Source organism: Lissotriton helveticus, chromosome 8, assembly GCF_964261635.1.
Source record: "Lissotriton helveticus chromosome 8, aLisHel1.1, whole genome shotgun sequence".
Lineage (NCBI taxonomy): Eukaryota > Metazoa > Chordata > Amphibia > Caudata > Salamandridae > Lissotriton > Lissotriton helveticus.
The window spans coordinates 607,614,895-607,637,321 of NC_136069.1; the positions used below are offsets into that span (position 1 = coordinate 607,614,895).

The 22,427-nt window shown below is 47.5% G+C and overlaps 1 long non-coding RNA gene across 1 annotated transcript in view; it reads right to left on the reverse strand.

The window, feature by feature from the left end:
- Nucleotides 1-22,427, reverse strand: part of LOC144771721 (uncharacterized) — a 62,443-nt gene that overhangs the window by 17,369 nt on the left and 22,647 nt on the right. The window lies entirely within an intron of this gene.

Genomic DNA, 22,427 nt, shown 5'->3' on the forward strand with positions numbered 1-22,427 from the left:
TTTCTTTGCCTTCATAATGCATGCATCCTACCTATCTAGGCATTCGACCATACGGTCTAGCTGCCTGGAGATTGTGTCCAGACAGGCATCCACTGCGCGAAAGCCGGTCTTGAGCTCGCCCATGATCGCATCCAATTCAGCTGGTCGGTCATTTGTAGGGCCACGGCTGCAACCTCCTCCATAGCTGAGGCCCTCTCCGCACTTCCACTGCTCTAGGTTTCTTGAAGGGCATTTTACGCTGCTTTGGGTCTCCTCGCACCATCGTACTGACAGGAAACGCAGCACCCATGACTCTACTGCGCGCAGTAGCATTTGGCAGGGCCAAAGGCAGCTTTCCGGAGTAGGCCCCTGTAAGGTGCAAGGGTGCAAATTGACATCAATATGCAGTATCCAGGGTCCCCTAAGAGGGGAAGGGGCCAAGCAGATCAGAAACTGCTGTGGGGGGAACAGCGGCACCCTAGTATTTGTTATGCTCCGGACAGGGGGAGGGTGAGGGGACAGACTAGGTTGCTGGAGAAAACAAGCTGCGGGATGCCAGAAGGTATCAGTAGGCGGCAACAAGGCAGACCAGAAAACGAGGAGCACGTCGGCACATCCCATCAATCGCATGTAATTACAGCCAGGGCCCCAGAGCATGCCTCACATCAACATGGGCTGGGAAGGCCTTTCAGAGCTGCACTGGCCTACCGCAGTAATAACGCTATCAGGGCCTCCTTATTCAGGTGCAGTATTCTTCAGCCTCTAACCCGGCTCCACCGCAAATGCTCCGTGTCTCTGTAGCTGGTATTACTGTGGGTGCCTCGGCCCACCACTTCCTCTGCCACAGCAGGGACAGCTCGATGCACGCTCAAGGCACAGGCCTCACTGTGCGGCCCCTGCTGCCCCACAGACTTGCCTGCTAACCCTGTCTCTGTAGGGCCTCCGAGGCGCATGGTGGTTGCCGAGCAATGTTTCTCCTACCGGCGCAACAGCTTCAAGGAGCAATCTGGTCTCACCGCTGCAGCACCAGGAGGTGCACTGTGCACTGCGTATTCCCATGCCGCGGAACCAGTACGGCGATTCTGCAGCCCCATCCGGACCAGTATCAGAGCAGAGGCCGCTAGAGCTTCAGCTCAGAGTGGCCATCTTGGTCGCCAGCTGGGCCACATCCCCACATTTTTGCACTTCCTTTATACAATTGTTTCCAATGCAATAAGTGGAGGACAGGATACGTGATCAGCAGAAACTCCAGATAGACAATAACAAGCAGGTTCCAGTCTTTTTTCATAGGAAGAATATGAGATGGCCTTGGAATAATGATACAACAAGCTATAGTAAAAGGCTGTCACCACTAAATCTGCAGTTATTGCTTCATTGTGCCAACTTCAGAATGTCATTGTACAACGCAGTAACACGATATTAAAGCTGTTATAAAAGTAATTCACAACTGTTATTACAAACAGCCAAACTTATATAAAATGGCGTTCTCACAAATAGCATTGTTGCCTGCATTTGATGCTTTCTCCAACATAAAATTCCTGAAGCTGACTCTGACTCTAACCCAGGTTAGATACCAATAAGTGAGAAGTTTATAATCTTTCTCTTGGTGTAGTGTGCTTATTGATATTTCCTTTCCCTGCACCAAATTGTTCTTTGGGCAATTTCCCGTCCAACTTTTCCAGTGTCTAATGTAACTATGCATGGCGATAGAGAGGGGTACCTCTAGTCATGAATATACTCTGAAGATGCCCCTACATGTGAAGACTTATGAAGTAGAGAGTCTGTTGTTGTCAAGTCCCTGTCCACTTGTGTGTTTCTCACCAGTGCCCATCTAGTGTAGACCTTGCATTAGTTTAAATCTTTCTATGGTACAATTGCTATTGCCCTTCGCAATGTGCTCTGTCCTTAAGTACTCGTCCCATGAAAAGGAAATTCAGCATTTACGGTTTAAAGTCTTCCTGGTTAATGAAGTATGGATCAGGTCCAGGAATAAAATCGGGGTAGTAGACTAGTGGGGTCATGGGGATAAGAAAGAGGTTCTTTTGCTTCTTACCATGGCATTCCAGAGACTAAGAAGGGCCCTTTGTGTGTGAGCCTATAGCCAATAAGGGGCCTTATTTCACTTGATATGGACTGCCCAATACTAGAGCAATTCTGGATGGGAGTGCAGAGTAGCTTTGAGGCTGCAGCGGGCACACCAATAGAGGGACAAGTGATACTGGTAATGCTAGGCGTGTGGAGGGACATTCATGTTTAACAGGAGTTTTCGGCAAGACATCACATCAGATTCCTACTGGCCAGAAGTTAAATTGTGATGAAATGGAGGAGGACAGACTGGCCGCGGGTGTAAGACTGGGTGAAGGAAATGCAGAGGTACAGAACACTGGGAAAGCTATGAGGACAGGGGACACCGCAGAAATTTGGGAAAATATGGGATAGCTGGGACACAGAGGAGCGCCTGTTAAGGCCAAATGGGGTGGATAATAGACCATGGGATTGAAAGACTGGTAAATCATTCTAGGTTCTAAAGGAACTGATGGCGGCCACACATAGGCGACAGCGGCAGTCCACAGCTCAGAGACTCACATGAAAGGACTTCAAAGAGATTAGAAATTACTACTTGACCCTGTGTTGGAGACGGAGAATCGGGGGGGGGGGGGTGGACTGTGCATGTTTTCAGTTCGTTTCTGGTTACTTTGTTGAGGAAGAAACGTCTAGCTTTAATTGTTGCTACACAGATTCCAAGATTGTTGCACCTGTAACCTCAATAAAATGCGATATAGCAAAAAAAAAGGGTTGTTTTGGCCAGAAAAATGTTTCCATCTTGTGATCTGTGATGTAAGGGGGGGCACAGTAAATGTTTCTGGACTAAAGGAGTGCTCTCCTTAGACCAGTACTAGCTATGATTTAGTTTTTGTTGCACACATCAGTCTAGAGCTGGGTGAATTTTGGCTGCTGTTATCGGGTGATCTCTGTTAGTCCTTCTCCCTCTGAGGGTTTTTGAATTGTGTGGATTTCTCCACTCTCAATGCCTTCAAGGAGAGGATCAAAGATGGATTGGGGGTGCCGCCGAGCTCTTTGCCAGGGCCGGTTTTCGGACGATTTTGTTACAGGGCCGATTTTACAAAAACAGCCCTGTAATAAAAAAGGCCCTTAGGGGCCAAAAACCGGCCCCCACCTGTGCGGCCCACCAGGGGATTGTCCGATGCCCACTACGGCCAGTCCGGCTCTGCTGAGGCCTTATTGTGCAATACACTTGCAAAACATGTCTTGGGTCCAGTCAGGCTCGTTTGAAAAAATAAGCTCAACCCTGGGTGGTTTTGGCTCTGAGCAGCAAGGCTTAGCAAAGGAACAATGTGTCAAGCATTTAAGAGCACCAAACAACAGGTCACACAACAAGGAGACACAACAACAATGTATAAAATAGAGCCTATATTTATGAACTTTTAGAGTCCTTGATGAAGAAAATCCACGAAAGGGTCCCAGAGATATGAATTCTTAAAGCATTTACTGCATCAACTGCAAACAAGCATTGGCAAGTCAAAACTTTTATTTTTTTTAGTTGTGGATTTTCATAAAGTCTCCTACAGTTCACATCTGAGACCTAGAAAAATGATGGCAAAAAAAATACATCAACCACACCGTGTGCATGTGTCTGTGTCGCATAGACCGAACTTAAAAAGTCTGTGAGGTGTGTGATAAACCTGATGAAGAAATTTAAAGTGTATAATGCGCCAATTCCCGTTGGGAGTGTGGACGTCAGTCAGGCTACAACAGCGTACCCAATCAGCCTGAGAGATTGGAGGGTCCAAATATTCGTTCCATTTACCCAAACTCTTATCATCAGGGAGGGCTCTATCTTCTCTAGCGGTGCAGTATAATTTAGTTACGAGTTTGTGTCGGGTGGGGCTGGTAAGTAAAGCGTGTAATGCAAGGGACTCTGGAGGCTCAGCAGGGAACGTTGGATAATAGGTTTATGCTGCTTTCTTAAGTCTGTGTAACGAGAATGTGAATAGAAAAGTCTGATGTTGAATATAGTCCGTGTCAGCGGATGTCAAAAAAGTGCCATTAGGGTATAGATCCTGCATTTCGTCCATGCCTTCCTGAGCCAGTATGTGCATAGCTCCCATCTCATGTGTCACCGACAGGTTCTCGTGATAAGCAATAGGTAGTAGCGGAATGTACAATGGTAGTTTCCTGGCCAGTCTGCCCAGTGCTTGCCAGGCTGTGATCGTCGAGTTAACAGTGTTGAAAGTGGTGTGGGCGTGAGTCTACTCGTGTGTTAAAATGGAACTTAACAGGATGGGATGTGCATGCCAGTGTTCCACTGCCACATGTGGGATGAAATTGTGAGCAGAGAACACAAAATGCGCGTATTGCGCACAAATAATACACATAAATATCCGGCACACCGAGTCCCCCATGTTTATAATCTAGGGTTAGGGTGCGCCAGCTCAAGCTGGCCTGCTTTCCACTCCAAATCAGATGGAGAAGCATTGAACGTACTGTTTTTAAAAAAATTGGGGAGAGAAGGATCAGTATGTTAATAAAATATAAAAAATTTAGGCAACACCACTGTTTTATTAATGCGATACGATTGGCGAGGGAGAGCAGAAAACGGATCCACCTGTCAATTTGTTGCTCTAACAGCTTGACAGCAGTGCCACAATTCTCACAAAGGACTGTCGGGATCACGGTGAACCCAGATCCCCAGATATTTAACAGAATCCGCTGCCCACTTGTTAGGCTTGGCATCTTTGGCGTGGTTTCCCCTGACGTTTTGCCTCAGCCTCCTGTATTTTTGACGCTGTGCTGGATTTTGTTTTTGCTGGTTTAGATGCTTTGGGCACTTTGCCACTGCTGCTCAGTGTCAAAGTGCAAGTGCTCCCTGGGTAAATTGCTATTATGATTGGTTATCCATGATTGGCAGATTTTTGCACTGAGTGTGCCAGGGCTGTTGATTCAAATGCTACTGGTGGGCCTGCAGCACTGATTGTGCCACATACATGAGTAGCCCTAAAATGATGTCTCAGGCCTGCCGCCACAGTGCCTGTGTGCAGTTGCTAACTGCCATACTGACCTGACCAGTGTCCCCACTGGCCAGGCCTAACCCTTTGCTTTCTGTACACATTGGACACCCCTATGGAAGGCCCCAGGTACCCCCCTGGGCAAGGTGCAGTGTTTGTGAAAGGCAGAGCATGTACTGGTGTGGGTGACATGCTCTGATAGTGAAATACTGCCAATTTTGTTTTTCACTATTGAAAGGCTATCTTGCCCATAGGCTAGAATGGGGAATGCTGTGTATAATGTTTACCTGCATATCTTCCCTTAGGAGCAAGGTAATACATTGAAGTCTGGTATCCCTGAACTCAGAATTTAATAACCCATCTTTTAGGAAGGATGGTTTTTAAATCCTGTGTTTGAAAACAGCACGTTTACAAAGTGGTTATTTTCTTGTCTAAACTTTCTGTGTACCTCTGCCTGTTTGTGAATTGATTGTCTGGTTTGTGAGTGATACGGACTGCGGTGGCTCCAGGAGGCTGGGTGAGTCAGCACTAGGCTGAAAAGCTCCATCTGCATCTTGAGTGGTGGGAGGGGATAGCACTTGGGCCTGAATAGGGACGTGTCTGCCTTCCACAATGCTGGCTTTACCTCCTGCTGGGTGGTGGATGACCCTGCCCCTCTCTCTCAAAGGAAGAAGGTGTCCACTGGCAGGAAGCACCCAGAACGGGTTTGTACCGGGCTCAGAGCCCGCCTGCACAAAGGGATCAAAGACTTTTTGGGGTATAACTACAGGACCCCAAACCCCTGAACTTTAGATCATCCTTGAATCAAGAAGGAACCTCTGCCAAGGAGAAAAGCTGGAAGACTGAAGATGAAGGACTGACCTGCTGTGTGTTTTTAGGCTGACCTGCAGTTGCTATTCTGCCAAGGAGAGGGGAAGGACTTTGCTGTTGCTGTGTCCCCTGCTTGAAGAGATCTCCAATGGCGTGAGGAGAGCTGGCCTCCTGTTAAGAAGTCCCAGGAACAAAAGGACTTCACCCCCAGCTTCCCCCTGAACTCTGCTGTGTGAGTTCTGACCTGCCTAGAGTGCTTGATCCAGTTCTGGGGCCTCTGGAGGTTGTTATCTTCTGTTTGGGGAGCTCGAAAGGAAGAAGAGAAGAAGATCTACAATTTTACTTGCATCGCTTACTTGCGGAGCGCATTGTCGACAGTGCGAGCAGATTCCCGTTGCCAGGAAGATCCTCGCAGCCCCTGTTGCCGCTGCAAGACCCGACGCGTCGCTCGCTTGCGGAGCGCATCGCCCCAGTGCGGGAAGATTCCTGTAGCTGCGAACATTGTCGCAGAGCCTGTTGTCGCTGTGAGACCCGGCACATTGCTTGCCAGCGAAACGCATCCAGTCACTGTGAACATTGTCGCAGAGTCCAGCACCAACGCATCGAGAGGACGCGACAGAAGAGGATCAACGCTGCGCCGTGCATCGCCGCTGCACCGAAGATCGTCGCTGCCCCGGAGATTGTCACATCGTATCTGTGCGAGACACTTCCTACCGGAGAACCTGCAAACCGGAATCCATCAAGGTAACGCCTTGCCCCCCATACAGACCGGATTCGACGCAACCCGCCCGCTGCGTGCAGCGGGGTTATCGCATCGCCTCCCCAGGGTCTCAGGAGTGACGCATCACTTGTTTTCTGCCACTTGGAACTTTTGTCGCATCAACTGGTACTTGGGCTAAAAGTGATGCAACTGTGGATTATTTTGGTGCAAACCCTTGAACTCTTTTTAAAGTCTTATTTTGGAACAGTGTATGTTGAACTTTTGTAATTTTGGTCTTGTGTAGTCTAGATAAAAATACTTTATTTTGCTAAACTGGTGTGGAGTCCATTTGTGGTGTTTTCACTGTGTTATTGTGAGTGTTGGTACAAATACTTTACACATTGCCTTTGATAAGCCTGTCTGCTCGTGCCAAGCTACCAAGGGCGTGAGTAGGTGTTATCCAAAGAGTGTATCCCCTTACCTTGACTACAAGCAAGGGTCCCTATTTGGACTTTGGTACCTACCTCTGCCAACTAGAGACCCCCAGATCTAACACCACTCTAGAGGAAATTCTGGCTCATGTGGGTGTGTGGATACGGTCAGAGGTAGCACCACCGACTTAGACTAGTTGATGTGTAGCCCGGAGAATCTGGCAAACCAAATGTACTCCCGAAGAACCGATGCTAGATGAATACGGGGGTCTCGAATAAAAAGCAACATATCAGCCGCATATAATGAGATGATGAGTGGACGGTGATGAAAGTTAAGAGCTACGTGTTTGTGACAAAGCCTGACGAGGCAGGCCAGCGGTTTCAGCGTCAAGGAAAACAGGAGGGGCAAAAGGGGGCACCCCTGCCTGGTGCCTCTGGTAATAGGAAAGGGTTCAGAGGTGTGCCCCCCCCCACTCAGACCCGCGCCGAGGGGTGTGCATACAGGAGTCGCACCCAGTTGACAAAAAAGGGGGAGAATCCCATCCATTGGAGTATAAAAAACTGATAGCCCCATTCCATTGAATCAAATGCGTTTGCAGCGTCAAGCATGACAGCTGCCGCCGGAAGGTCAAGAGAGATTGTGTGGAAGAGAGCAAATAGTGTGCAGAGATTGTGGGAGGTGGAGCACATAGGTATGAACCCAGACTGATCTGGTAGCACCAGATTTTGCATGAGCGGTTGAAGGCGGGTGGCTAGTATCTTCGCCAAAATGTTTACGTCTGTGTTAATGAGCGACAAAGGGCGATATGAGTCGCAATGAGCGGGCGGTTTATCTTTTTTTAATAAGGTAATGATGATAACCTTGTGAAGGGAAGGAGGGAGTATGCCCTAGTCGTAGGGGGTGAGCTACTCAGCATATGCCTTGTAGAACTCGGGTGGAAATCCGTCTGGGCCAGGTGTTTTTTTTATCAGGGAGAGAGTCTATTGCCATACGAGTGTCTTCCACTGTGATAGGTTGACTGAGATAATCTCTCTGCCCTTCCGACAACCATGCAATAGCTACCTGTGATAAATAGAAATCAAATTCCTCAGTATTCAATTCAATTCAATCAGCTTAATTCGATTATAAAAGTAATCGTAAAAGCACAATACAATATTAGAGACACTATATTCACTCATTAGAATTATAAAAATCCATACGATAACAGTGCGAGTCATGTCCAATAGAATTAAAAGAAGATATATTTATATTTTTTACATCATAATTTAATTTCTACATTTTATCACCAGCTTTAAAAATATTAAAATTGAAACGGTCAACTGTTCTTCTCCTAGTGTTTGTAAAAGCAGAAAAGCAGGCCTTCATTGTTTTTTTTTTCCAGAACGAGATTTCTATTATTTTCCTCGAGAGAGATTGCAAGAAAAAAACAGTACTCCGAACACCGGAGGAGCTGTGAGCATATAATCAAAATGCACTGAAAAGCAATCAATACAAAAATTCAAAGGAGCATAGTTACCACAACTCTCCCACCTCCCAACCCCCCCCGTAACTTCACCCTCCCGGATCCCACCCCATCCCTTTGCACGATGTCCACAAAGTCCCATGAAAGAAAACAATATTGAATCATTCAATGTATACTCTCCCTCACCCAGGCCTTCATTGTTTTAGGCCTCAATTTTTTTTAAAATTGGCAAAATCCACCTAAGCCTATTGTGGGAGTAAAATTTACAGAAATACAAGACCTGCATTGTCGATTGAAAGGACGTGTCATCGCAAGGACATTTACACAGCTCCTTTGACCAGTTGTTTTGGGCAGGGAAAGTAACGAGCCGATGAAAAATGCCCAATCTCAAACGAGTCAACAAGAATCTATTATGTTATCTAGTAAACATTTTTAGGTAGGGCTGGAGTCTGTCACTTGCCACTTTTTGATATTTTGTATGTCTTCTCTTATTATCCAGATAATATAGACCGCTTATTTTAAGATCTTTTCTATTTATATCTAGTAAACTGAGGGGCTCCGAGAAATATTCACGATGGCCGAGATTACCAACAACATTTTTAATATACTCAAGCCAACTAATCTTTCGCACCCTATCCAATTTACCACAGTCTAAAAATATCTGTCTATTGAGCTCCAGTGAGTCGGAAGTCCAGATTCTATGCCACTGGAGTACAGGTTGGATTTTACTGGTATCCGATATATAAGGCATGCCCAATTCAGTGTGGCAGATATAGGTAAAAGTGCTATCCGGGACAGCCAATAAAAATCTTAAAAACATATTTTCAATACATTGAAGTGAGTTGACACTCTTGTGGCCCCATATGCCTTCCCCATAGTTGGCTATTGAAATGTATTTCACCTTGTAAATCTGTATTAGGACCTCTGGTGCCCGTTTCCCCAATTTCTTACTAAAATTAAAAAGGGCGGCTACCGCTTTGGAAAAAACACAACTTCCTTGTTCTAATTGCCTGTGTCCATGTCCCCCTCTCATCAAAAAGTATTTCCAAATAGGAAAAGGTTTTGCAGCGGTCGATGTTTCTTTTCGAGTGAAATGGGTCTGAAATTTGTATTCCCTGTCCCACAGATCATCACAAAAGTTTTAGAAATGTTAACTTTTAGACCTAGTTTGGCCATATAAGCGGCAAAACAATCAACTAGCCTCTGCATCCCTATCGGGGTACGGGACATTCAAACTGCGTTGTCGGCATACATTAATGTTGGTATAGGTCTCTTACCAACTTGTGGAAGGTCCTGGCATTCTTTCACCAGCGTACTTCCCAGATCGTTAATATATAGTAAAAATAAAAAGGTGCCAGCACGCATCCTTGTCTCACGCCCCTTCTCACCCTAAAGTGCTTAGTGCATTCCCCTCCCGCCCCGTAGCGAATCCTAGCATTTGCACCCATATATAATTGTCTCAGAAATAAAACTATCGAACTTTCCACCCACATATTAGATACAATTCTCCATTGCTCCTCGTGAATTACAGAATCGAACGCTGCAGTTAAATCAACAAACATTGGGTACAGCTTTCCCCTTTTGGCTTTGGTGTATTTGCCGATCATCATATTCAAATTTAACCCCTGGTCAATTGTGCCCATGCCTTTGCGGAAGCCATACTGCAAGTCATAGAGAATGGAGTATTCTTCCGCCCAGGCTTATAGCCTTGATAACAAGACTCTGCCGATGATCTTGATTGTAGAGTCCAGTAAAGATATCGGCCTATAACAGGCTAGGTCTGACCTATTCCCTTTTTTAAAGATGGGGACCAGGGTTGATTCATACCAAGAAGTTAAAGAGCCGGTTGAACTACAAGCATTTAAGACTTGGGTTAAAATAGGACCCCAAAAGGGGATATTATGTTTAAAAAGATCAACTGGAATGCCATCTGGTCCAGGTGCCTTACCTACCAGACTCGACTCAATGGCTAAGTTGGCTTCATTCAACTCAAATTTCAGGATCGCAGCCTCTGTACCTTGTATAGTAAGCCTAGTGGCTACGGGCTCAATCACTGTCATTGGTGTGCGACTTGAAATAATATTTAATTTTTTTAAATGCTCTAGCCACTCCACCTCTCTAATGGCATTCTCAATCGTGTCCCTATCCTTCTCCACCAAAAAGGGTGCGTTAACCGCCTTCCAAAAAGCTGTTGGGTCCTTGAAACTATCTGTAGGTCACGCCATGCCTCATTTTTAATGGTTGTTTTCCTTAGCTTTAAGGCCGCGTTATATTCTCTACGCGCAAGCCTAACGTCCTCCACAACTCTAGGCTTTGGATGTAGTGATTGCTTTAGCTTAGCGTGGGCCTTGGAACATGCTGCATCAAACCAACCGTGCTTGTTTTTATTCGATTTGCTAAGTTTCAGGAACAGTTCCTGCTTAATGTACCTCGAGATTATCTGAAACCCACTAATAATCTAATTATTCGTGGCGCTTCCATCTAAGCAGGCCTTGACCTCCTCTTTACAATTTGTAATAACCTTCCTTGTAAAGGTGTCAGGGTTCAACTTATCCCATTTTAAGGCATATCCATTTTGCCTAGAGACATTTAGGTTCCCCATAAGTACCGATGTTTGATCAATTAAATTTCTCTTTGACCTAATGGACATAGTTAAAGGGAAATGGTCACTCACCGATATATCATGTGTGACAAAATCCTTTGCTCTGGTAGCAAATCTACATGACCTCAAAATAAAGTCTATTGTTGTAGATTTCCCCTGGCCATTATAAGTGGGGTGAAGAGGCGCGGGGTTAGAGCATAACATCTTGGCAAAGCCCAAATCCAAGTCAAACAAAACTTAATTAAGGATGTCTCCAGATTTATTATGTGCAAAGTGCTGGACGGGATGATCCTTATCCCAGGAAAGACCACAGCACCCACTATCTACCTGGTCACAGATATTACAGTTAAAATCCCCTCCCCATATGATACACACATCTCTAGGTGATACAGCTTGGATGTTCTGTACAGAGGGGCTGATATGTCTCACTACCTCCTCAAATCTACTTGGTAAAATATTGTTACAGAGTGTCCTGTCTACATTTAGTGACAGTACTTGATAGTTAGCCTCATTGACAATTAAAACAGGTTTTTCCAGGTTCTGGAGGGTTGACAGATAAAGGCATAAACCTCCCTTGGCTCTCCCATGCGCTGAAGGAGTTGCAGAGCTACAAAAGGTTCTAAAACCAGTCAATCCAGGTATGGTCTATCACTTTTGTGTTTAACCTGGCCACATTCCAAAAACATAGCTGATAGCAGTTCCTCCTGTCATCACTCTTTGGGGTTTTAAGTACTCCAATATTGATTGAGGAAGGGGGTGGTTGGGGGATTGTACTTCCGGTGTGTTAGTGGGAGGTTCTATGTTGGTGGGACAAAGAACTCCAACTTCCTCTTCCACCTCCTTCTTATAGCCATGTAACTGTCCAGTACTGGCCCTATTTGAGTCTTCTCCATTATTAAGCTGAGAGTCCAGATGCTTTTCAGGGCTCGGTCTACAAAAAATAGGCATAAACCTATGATTCCTGGGGTTGCCTGTGGTTAGTCAATCTACCTGATCTAGGTTATGCAGAGCCTCAAATCTGTTACCTGGACATTGTACTAATTCCTCAGTGGCTGTCTTACCCTGCGAAGTATTCAGCTTCGCGTACGTTTGCCTGAACTTCTCCAATATGTCTGTGACGCTCAAATGGTCATGCCCTGTCTCATACGTGATCTCAGTAATGACGTTGTGATGCATGCAGTGTTTAATCTTTATGGCCAAGTAATGCCCTGGTCTCCCACCCTCCCATACGAGAGAGCCCTAGCACGCTTCAATATATATCGGAGCTCTTCGTCCGCTAGCCTAGCGTGTTCAAGTATGGCTTCCTTAATGGATGCTAAGGTCGCCTCACATGGTGTACGCTCATAGTTGTGTTCAAGGTTTGACAATGTAGTTTCCACATTGGCTATTTGGCCCCTTAAGTCCTTTAAAATGCCAGCTGATACAGGCACCCCGAATGGTAGCTTTAAACCCCTCCCACAATACCCGCGCACTATCGACAGCCCCTTAGTTTGAGCAAAGTATTGGACAATGGCCTTGCGAATAGTTTCCAAATATAGGGGGTCCAACAGTGCCTCAGATCGGAGGCGCCACGTGAAGGCCTGGGGAATCTGTTGAGGAATACTAATAGTGAGCCGAACAGGACAATGATCTGAGTGTGTGCGCGGCAGGTGCTCCACCCCCACCCCCCAGCCCGCCACATCCTCGCCTACCAACCAATAATCAAGGCGAGACCAGCTTCCATGTGCAGTGGATATATGTGTGCCCTCAAGTGTCTCTGCATGTCTATGTCGCCATATATCATGCAATCCAAGTTCCGCCATCGATCACACGAGCTGCACCTGGGGAGTGCCCCTCTCTACCACTAGATTTATCTCTGCTGGGTCCAAGTGAGTGTTAAGGTCGCCCCCCCCCAGAGGATCGCTGTGCATGGCCAATCGAGGTGTACCCCAAGTGGGCTCTCGAATAGGCCAGGGTCATCTATATTAGGACCATATGAATTCACAATGGTGATCAGCTTGCCTGCCAACCTCCTGTGGACCATGGCATACCGACCCACAGAGTTACCGTAAGTGTGATGTACTGTAAACGGAAGGCCCTTCTTCACTAATGTGAGAACCCCCTGGCTATAGGAGGAATAGGAGGAGGCCAGGCGGTAGCTGGCCCAGCGAGCCCCAACCAATTTGTCAGTATGTTTCTTAAGATGTGTTTCTTGCAGGAGGGCGATACTAATTCTATGGCGTTCTAAATGAGCTATCACCTGTCAAATGTTTTGGGGCGATTGAGCCCCTGCACGTTCCATGTGAGACAAGAAATTGTCAAACCATTACTGTGCATTCCAATAGCAAAATATGTGGGAAAAGCAATCTACCTTGTCCAAAGTGTGTGAGCAATATCCAGCCAGATAGCAACAATATATAGCCACATGAACAAACCCCAGAGCAATACCCTCTTCCCCCCCCCCCCACCCACCCACTTCAGGAACCTCAACACGCCAAAGCCATCCCAAACTCCCAGAAACAAACCCCAAGTACAGCACTAAGGAAATTACCAATTGCGGATAACACCCATGAGGGAGGACGCCAGAGCACAAACTCCCTCCTGATGAAGTCAGGAGGTGGCTGAGCCATCAGACAATGCCCTTTCCAAGCCCCGCAATCACAAATAGTACAGGAACATAGGAGGGGACTTTCCCCAACATTGAGCGTAATAATACACGGAGTGAAAATATGAAGCCAAGTAATCAGAGGACTGTTAAGTGATGATAGTACTCCTGTCCCATCCCAGAGCGCCCTCCCAACCCAGTCAGTTCTGAAACAGAATCAACCTGATCCACTTGCCAATTCACCATGTTCAGTAGCTTCGTCACTTTCTGCGTGCCTGGGGGAACTGTTCCGGCGGGAAACGGATGTGGCAAAATCCAGAGCTGATTTAGAGCAAGTGAAAAACTTATATTTTCCATTTTCCTCCACACGCAACCCGGGTTGAGCATGGCATATGGTATATGCGCAGCCAGTAGCAATTTCTTGGCAGGCTGATACTCCCTGCGAGCCTCCTGCACTGCCATGGTTGAGTCCGGGTAAAAGGCAAGTGTATTCCCTTCATGGACGATGGTACCCTTCTCTCTCGCCAAATGGAGCACCACATCCCGGTCCTATAGTTTAAAAGGCAAGTAATTATGGGGCGTGGTGGGGCGCCCAGAGAGGGACGTGCAGCCAAGGAACGATGAGCCCGCTCCACAATGAGAACCTGGGACAACTGTTCTGCTCAGAAGATGTCTCGCAAGAGTTTCTCAACAAAGGTCTCAAGGCGGCCTGTGTTCATAGATTCTGGCAGACCCGAAATGCCCACATTGTTATGTCGCGATCTGGCTTCTAAATCTTCATTACGGGCCTGTATGACAGCCAGGACTTTCTCCATGGAGGCCGCCTTGCTCGTGACTTTCTGCAATCCATCCTCGGTGTCTGAAATGCGCGTCTCTGCCTCCCCCAACAGCTGAGCATGCTTGTCTAGTTTAGACGACATGTGGTCCATGCAAAGATTAAGGTGATCGATGGACTGCAAGCTGGCCTGTACATCAAGAAGGGTTTTATCTATATTAGTAAGGTGGTCATTTGGCAGGTCAGTCTCAGAGTCCGAGGCCGCATGCTGAATAGCTCTGCCGGTTTTCCGGGGCTCAAAAGTGAGGCGCGGTTGGCCACGCTTGCTTTTCCCCATGTCAGTGGCACATTCCAGAGTGATCCCGTGCACAGGTGTAACACCCCAACACAGGCCCCTCAGTGCCGCAATCTGTAAGCAGCCCACCTCTCAGCAAAAATGGAATGTGTGTCTTCGATGATGATCACCACGGAAATGACAACCAAGCCAACTCAGCCTGGGTGCGACCAGGGCCCAGATTGCAAGAGCAGCAACGCAATGCAGGGCTCACTCCATACATCTGCACATTAGTCAGTAGAAATCACTCAGAGGGCCCAGAAGGCAAGGTCCATCACCTGTGATTCTTTGAGGCTAGGATATCGTCGTGCCTAGTGAGAGAAGGATCGCCAGTATATATGAGTCTAGGTAGGTAGGTCGCCAGTGAGGCACGAGGGTGAAGAGCAGGCCCAGATTCGCACCAGAAGGCATACAACAATAGAGGACACCGTGAGGGCACTCCTAGAGCACAAGGGTGGCAGGAGCAGGTTGGAATCCTCGTCCCCCCCCCCCCCACCTATAGTGGAAGTCACAAGAGCAGGTTTGGGCCCCAGCCGCATACCACCTTCAGGATGGAAATGCGGGAACAGCAATTAAGTGTTAGCAGGAGGGTGGTAGTGGGGGGCTCGCCATTTGTGAAAGTCCCAACAGCAGCGGAAAAGCAAGGATCTCGGCCTCAGGAAGGCTTGCTGAATAATGCTCTGCAGGGAGGTCCCCTCCGGTGTTAAGGAGGCCCGTCGCCACAGGGATACAGCTGGCCTGGCAGTTTACCAAGGAGCGGCGATCACGCAGGCACCCCGAAACGCAGCCAAACCTCGAGCGGCCAAGCAATCGGGCCCGCACCAGCCCACCAGCCGGCCGCAATGCCAGATGACGCGACCCGGCCCCCTACGCGAGTCCGGCGCCCACAGGACGCACAGATGGAGACCCGGAGGCAGCACGGCCCCCCATTCACCACATTAAGAAATCAGAGGGAAGCCACCAGCCCCCTAGGCCGCGCTGCACTGCCCACCAAACACCAGGCCCAGGGAGCCAAGCACACATCCCGCACTCGCAGCCCGCCACCAGAGCCAGGCGCGGCCTACCTTACTCGCTCGATCCGAGCGCATCCCGAGCCGCCATGTTGTCATCGGCTTGCCCATAGCCCTCAGCTTGTAGTACTCGTACCAGCATGGATCTGGCCCACAACACCCGCCCAGGTCAGTCTGTAGTTCCTGCAGATAGCGTAGCTGGCAGTTTCAGCAGGGTGCGGGGCGGCGAAGATAGTTATCAGGCTAATATCTCTGCTGTGGGAGCAGCTCTAAAGAGCGGCCATTTTGCTTTGCGCCCTCTAGCTCCCTGGCAAGTCAAAACTTTGTAATCATTTGTAAGAGTTTACAACACTGAGGTCGGTGACTCCAACCCAGATTGGTCAATCACATCTGACAGAATAGAGGTCTAAGAGTCCTAGAAGGAATCTTTGGACAGTTACCTGGGCACTGGAGCATTTTAGAGCAAGTTCCAAACTTTACAGGATGACAGCTATTGACTTCTATGGAGTGGCCCTGATGCTGCAGGATGCAGGCTTCAAGATGCTCAATGTGTCTTCTAGATGCTGTGCGGTCCACTGGGGTGAACTCCGGTCAAGTCCTCGCTCCACAGGTGAGTGGGTGTGACCCTGGCCACTGATCTCAGGGTCCAACAATTTCCTCTATACATGGTTCAAAGGGCTGCAAATGCAGATCTTTGGTTCTTGCAACACAGCGTTAATGGTGCAAGTTTTGGTGGGGGCTAGCGTCCCTTGGGGTGGACTAAACTGGTTACAACCAAAACTATGGGTCCAGCATCCTCGGGTGCAACTTATGGCAATCTCAAAATTGTGCGTCGAAGTGCCCGGCGTCCGGTAGAGGCATAACTGTTGCGTGGCTACCAGGAATGCGGTTTGGTCTCTTCCAGATTTAATGTCCCTAGTGTTGTTCTGTGGGGCTAGCCCACTGACCCGTGGGGGTCTCTGCTTCAAATTGGGGCTGGGAATCAGCTTTTCCCTGATCCAGGCATTCAGAACAAGGTCCAAACTCCTCTAGCCCAAAGTGCAGCAGGTGCAGTCGCACCTACGTCGCAGGCCTCTTGTTGTGCGCTTCCAGCGATCACAAAGTGGTCTTCTCATCCTTGTTCCAAATCCAGTGAGTACTGAAGTCTTGGATGCCTGGGGTGTCCATTATATCCCAGTATAGTGCCCTGAGGGAACAACACAGTCACTAGCCTAGGGGCCTCTCTGGTGACACAGTTCTGTGATGTGTGGCATCTGGCAACTTGCATGCCACAAACAACATGGCTGAAGTCTTCTTGAGTGCAAGGACCTTGGTAGCCCACTCCCGGGATTGTGGCTACCAAGGTCTGCACGTCCACGGAAACTGGTTCTGAAACCGGTTTTCCCTTCTTTGGCCGCCCTATCTCTACATTGTCTAGGGGGAAAAAAGGCTCACTGCAAGGGAGTGTGGTCAAAGCGGCCCTTCAAAGACGGTATCACTTTTAATGCCTGCTTATGGGCTAACACCCTTTACAGTCCATCCTATGGGAAGGGAGTCGCACCTACAGTGTGGCAACAGCCTTTGTTCTCTGCTCATGTGTGAACAGCCAGCCTGTAGTGTAGTTCCTCTATCCCTAATAGGCTCTACGCATTGGAATAATATACACTATAGATTTGACATGTGACTGAGGTCAGTATGTCTCTATCGAGTACATTAAACGTAATTACTTGTGTGTGCCTGCTAACTCATAGGTCATTAGAAACTTTCTCGAATAAACAAGAAGGGATTAGTCTCTGACAACCGCACAAACATAACAACTTTGTTTCCCTTAGAGTCAGAACAATATCTTCAGAGTCGTGGAAACAATGGATAACCATTTCACTCAGTCAATCGTGCATGCTTCGTTTCTACAGAGTTGCACAGAAATAGAGAGACAGGCGTTTCATTAAAAAGGGTTTATTGAACAGTCTTATTTCTCATGCAAGAGATGTGAACTGCTACAATCGTAAGACAGAATGTGAAGTATAAAATGTACAGCGTAAGCAGTAAGATAAAATAATACTGTAATAGCATGTCGTGTAGCTATGACATATATTAGTTAAAATACATACATAAATAACGCAGGCTAAAATACTCATCTGGTGCTTCTAAATAATCCTACCCCAGTGTACCTAACCTAAGTCTAGTACGAGGGAAGCAGTAGGTGCTGTCTTAGTCTGGTTTAGTTATGCCAAAAGTTGCCAAAAGTTTCTCTAGGTTCTAATCGGCTCCATACCTTAGAATGAGAGAGGTGGGTATCTAGTTCCCAGGACTCGATTCTCTAACACTCCGCTAGGGGAGTCAGAAACACTGGAGCTGGATTCTCGGCAAGGAGGATGACCGCGTCTGGTCAGTGCGTCAGTTGGGGACTTGACTTCCTTCGGGACTTGCTGTGGCGAGCCGCGTCGTGCAAGTAGGTAGTCAAACCGCACCGTGCCTTGCCATAGCAAATGAAGGTATATTTATACCTTGAAGGTGGTTAGAAATGCCAGTATTGACGTAAATGTCGGGCACATGAACATCATGAATGAACCCCTAAGGAATAGTTATTAATGCATAGTAAATGAGTTCTTGGAGAAATCAATTTCCAAGCAAGGGGATGTCCCTAAAGCTTAAGAGTCTGGTTTTCCAAGAATTTGTTGTTACGTAAATGAACAGATGTAAGTAGCCATGCCTGTATTTGGTTAGCATGAGCTATGCCTAAATAAGGGCTGGATTTTTATGCATAAATAAGGGCAATGTGAATTGTAATTATATAAGAGCATGAATCGGGAAATTCATACAGAATCTAAAACAAAACACAAGCCTTCCGTGCCCTGGGTACTTGGGTACCATATACCTGGGACTTATAAGTAAGTCAGCGCATGCCAATTGGGGTCATCCAATTAAACATGCCATATTGAAAAGGAAAGAACACTGTCACTGAGGTCTGGACAGCAGACCTCAGTGCGCTCTTTTTTTCTTTATTTTCAAATGTTTTTATTGACTGCTTTTTTTCTTGCAATGCAGTGTTTGTCGGTTGTGCTCCTAACACTTAACTTCATTGCTACAACATTAAACACAGGGGATCATCAGGATAGTACTTCACATTCTCTTAGCAACAGGCTGTAGTAGCTATATCAATGGCCCCTGCTTGGGTTATATCATAGCACAGGGGAAATCAGTACCTCGGTGCACTCTCAAAGTCGAGAACCAGCAGATAGTAGTACAAAATGCGGCAAACAATTGGAGGAAACCTGCAAAAAGCCCACTTAGTTTTTTAGTTAGGGGGCTCCATTGTGAGAGCAAGGGTCAGGGGTGAAAATGGAGACCCCTATCTCAAGCCTTTTTTACGTAAGTTGGACTCTGGGAAAGCCACTGATGATTTTAACATGACCTGATAATCGTATGAAGTCAACCAAAATGAATGAGGACATTGTTGGGCCTAGATTCGTTTTTGACAGTACCTTTTGTAGCTACTGCCAGTCTACTTTGTTGAAAGTCTTATTCACGTCAAGCGAGGGAAGGACCATCTGTGTTTTTCCCCATGTGGATCTGCTTTTTAAATTAATCGCCAACCTAGTGTTGTCGCCTGTTTGATAACTTTGTTCAAAGCTAGACTGTAGTAGCTAGATTAGGTCTGGCTAAGTGTAACCTGGAAACCATGACTGGAGTAAAGATTATAGTGTCTTAGTTCGGTAAAGTTATGGTGCGATATGATGCATATAGACGTTTGTGCTGTTTTGACAGGAGCATGAGGTGCTTTGGTGTATGATGGCCATTTGAAAGGGAGCACCAATGCTTTTTTTAAAAAATGTTTTTATTAACATTTTCAGTCATATAACAAACTGTTGGTCATCAATGCTTACAGCAACGCAGGATACCATAAAACACAAGAGCAAGCATCAGGCAGCGGGCTCGGGGAGCTAGCTGAAGCCCCCAGGACTCCCCAGCACACCCAAGGGAGACTCCCCACCCAGTGCATCTGGAGCAAAACCACTGCCCCCACAACATCCCAGTAGACCCCCGGAGAGGAGAGCCATTTAGGGGCTACTAGGACTCTGCCGTGAACAGAGCCCTGAGTGGTTTGTGATGTAAGGCCACAATAATTTCTTCACATACCCCAAACTTTATCAAACTTTCACAGGCAACCCTTAGCTTCATAAATGACCTTCTCCACCCCCATAGAGACATTCATTCCAGCAATCTACTGGGCTTTCATGGGCAGCGCAGGTTACCCCCCAAACCTATGCGACGTGTCTTTTCACCACAGTCAGCCCTAGTATGCAGAATATAAACTTTTTTCTAGGCGGATCCACATCCCCGAGGATACCCAGGAGTCCAACCTGGAACTATGAGGTACCGTCTCCTCAATCACTACATCGAGTTCCCAAAGGATCATGTCCCTGTACGCCAGGATCTCCCCCCAGATAGTATGATAAATTGACACATCAGCCGTTGGTGGCCTCAAGCACCAAGCAAAGAAGAGGGTCTCCTGTGCACCCACTTGCCCTGTTGCATCACCGCAGGATGGAGGGGGGTTCTGCTGGCCAGGCACAACCAGAGCGACAACCAGCAGTGTCCTTAAGGCGGTCCAGGTGGCAGCCTCTGCAGGACTCCAGCCACCATAAGAGCCCGCCGGGGGTCACAAGCTTGCACAGAGAAGTGCAGAGCATTGAGCTCCCACTTCCTACATGCTGCGTTGCAGCCCGGACACGGGGCCGTATTGCCCAGCGATCATATGGGTTGCCATGTTGTCATATGCGGACAAAAGTCTCAGTCCGGGATTGCGTGCCCTTCTGGTCTGGAGCACACCAACAAGGGCCCCCAGGGCCACAGCCTGGGACCCAATGGCTCAGGATAACCTAGCAGATGGGGGCCGGATGGCAGGAGGTCAGGCAAGTGCGTCTAACTTCATCACGGTCTTGGCCACGCCCCTGTCAGATACCTTTTTTTGTACCAAACGTTACGATATCTATTTTGCCCTTGTTACGTCATAGGAAATTTATATTCATCCAGGTTTCAGTTCCATGGAGGCACATGCCAATGGCTGAGTTAAAGCACTGTCTTGGAATGTACTGTATTGGGGACAGCTTTCTGGGACACCGTGGATGATGATGGGTTTATTTAGGAGGGTACTAACCTGGTTTAATGTAGTGTTTCCTGTTTGTTATAATGGATCCTCCTCCAAAAGGTGAGCTACTCGCAAATGCCAAAGTCCTTGTCTAGGCAAGCAAGGAATTTCTGTGGTCCGTTGTGTCAAAGGCCATGATAATATTTATAATAGTGTTGCATTTTTGCCTTTGCACCTCACAAAAAGTACTTCTTGAGAAACTACGAGTCAAGAGTGATTGTTCACAAGCTTATTGCAGTCTCGGTGTAGGACAGAGTGTTCCAACTATTTTGCAGTAAAGAACCTCTTTCAGGACAAAAACCCTCACTCACCCAGAGGTGACATGCTTCATCATTGGGTTCCCTCCTCCCACCAAGGCTGCAAGGTCATTGGTGTGGGCTACAACTTTCCGGACTTTGAAGAGGAGCTGAGTTGTTTTCAAGGAAACTCCTGTGAAGAGGTGAAGAAGGGGGTAGTAAGGGACAGAATGCAATTGAGGATCGGTTGCAAAATAAAACTGTCTACAAAAGGCCAAATGACTTTTATTCTGTGGTCTCCTAGGACAGGATTAAAAGAAGAGAGAACTAGGGGTTATCAGCAAATATACCCCTACAGTAGGTCAACATGTTTCTGCCCTTAGGTGACCGCACTCTGGGTTCAGGGGCAATCTTCAGAACCAAGTAAATAGCCCCCCTGCATAGAAAAAAATGTATATGTAAATATACTGCCCAACAAGATTCAGTAGCCTGTCCGATTTGGTGGTGATCCGGGTTTGTAGTGGGTCCACCGTCTATTTAGTGTTGAAAGATCCCAATGTCCAGCCATGTAGGTGACACCACACAGCTCTATAGAGTCCTTGTCTGCAGGATCGCCGGGACACCCAAATCCCTGTAGACACAGACTCTATAGAGCTGTTTGACAAGTGGTGCCACCTACATGTCAGGCTGACAAGGATTGTTCTGACAGTAGCGTACACTATAACAGGAGACGCCGACGATGTGCACTGCAATGGGACCGGAGCCCTGCAAGTGCAGTATGCCTGAGCAGGGATCGGGGCAGCAAAGTGATGCGACCGGCATGTGAAGGAGCCCCCTCGCCCACAAACCCAAGTGAAGGGAGCCAGGATGGATGTGAGCCCCCTTAGATGCCATGAGTGATATGTGAGACAGGCCTAGAAGAGAAGCTGGGCGAATGCTGTTTAGAACATGAGAATGTCTCGCTCATTGGCAACCATAGGTTAAGCCCTCGTTAAACTTGCCTTGCCTGCCACTTACACAGAGAGACTGCCTGTGCCTTGAGGGTGGCAGGTCTCTGAGGTGGTAGATCATCGCGGACTCTACAGGCACCACATAGTGAAAAATAGGTGCATTCCTGGCCAGTAATGTCTGGATGCCGCGGCACGAAATAAGAAATCTGGTGCCAACCAGTGAATGGAAAGCCTCATGCAAGAAGCAGCATAGATGGCAGAGGCCACTAAGGAACTAAACTGAACTGGACTTTACTGGTTACCATGAAGAAAGTGAATGTTCCCAAACAGCAACAGCTTGTGTTTGAGAATAAGTGTGTCAGTTGGGCGCAGACCAAGACCAGACTGCATAGGAA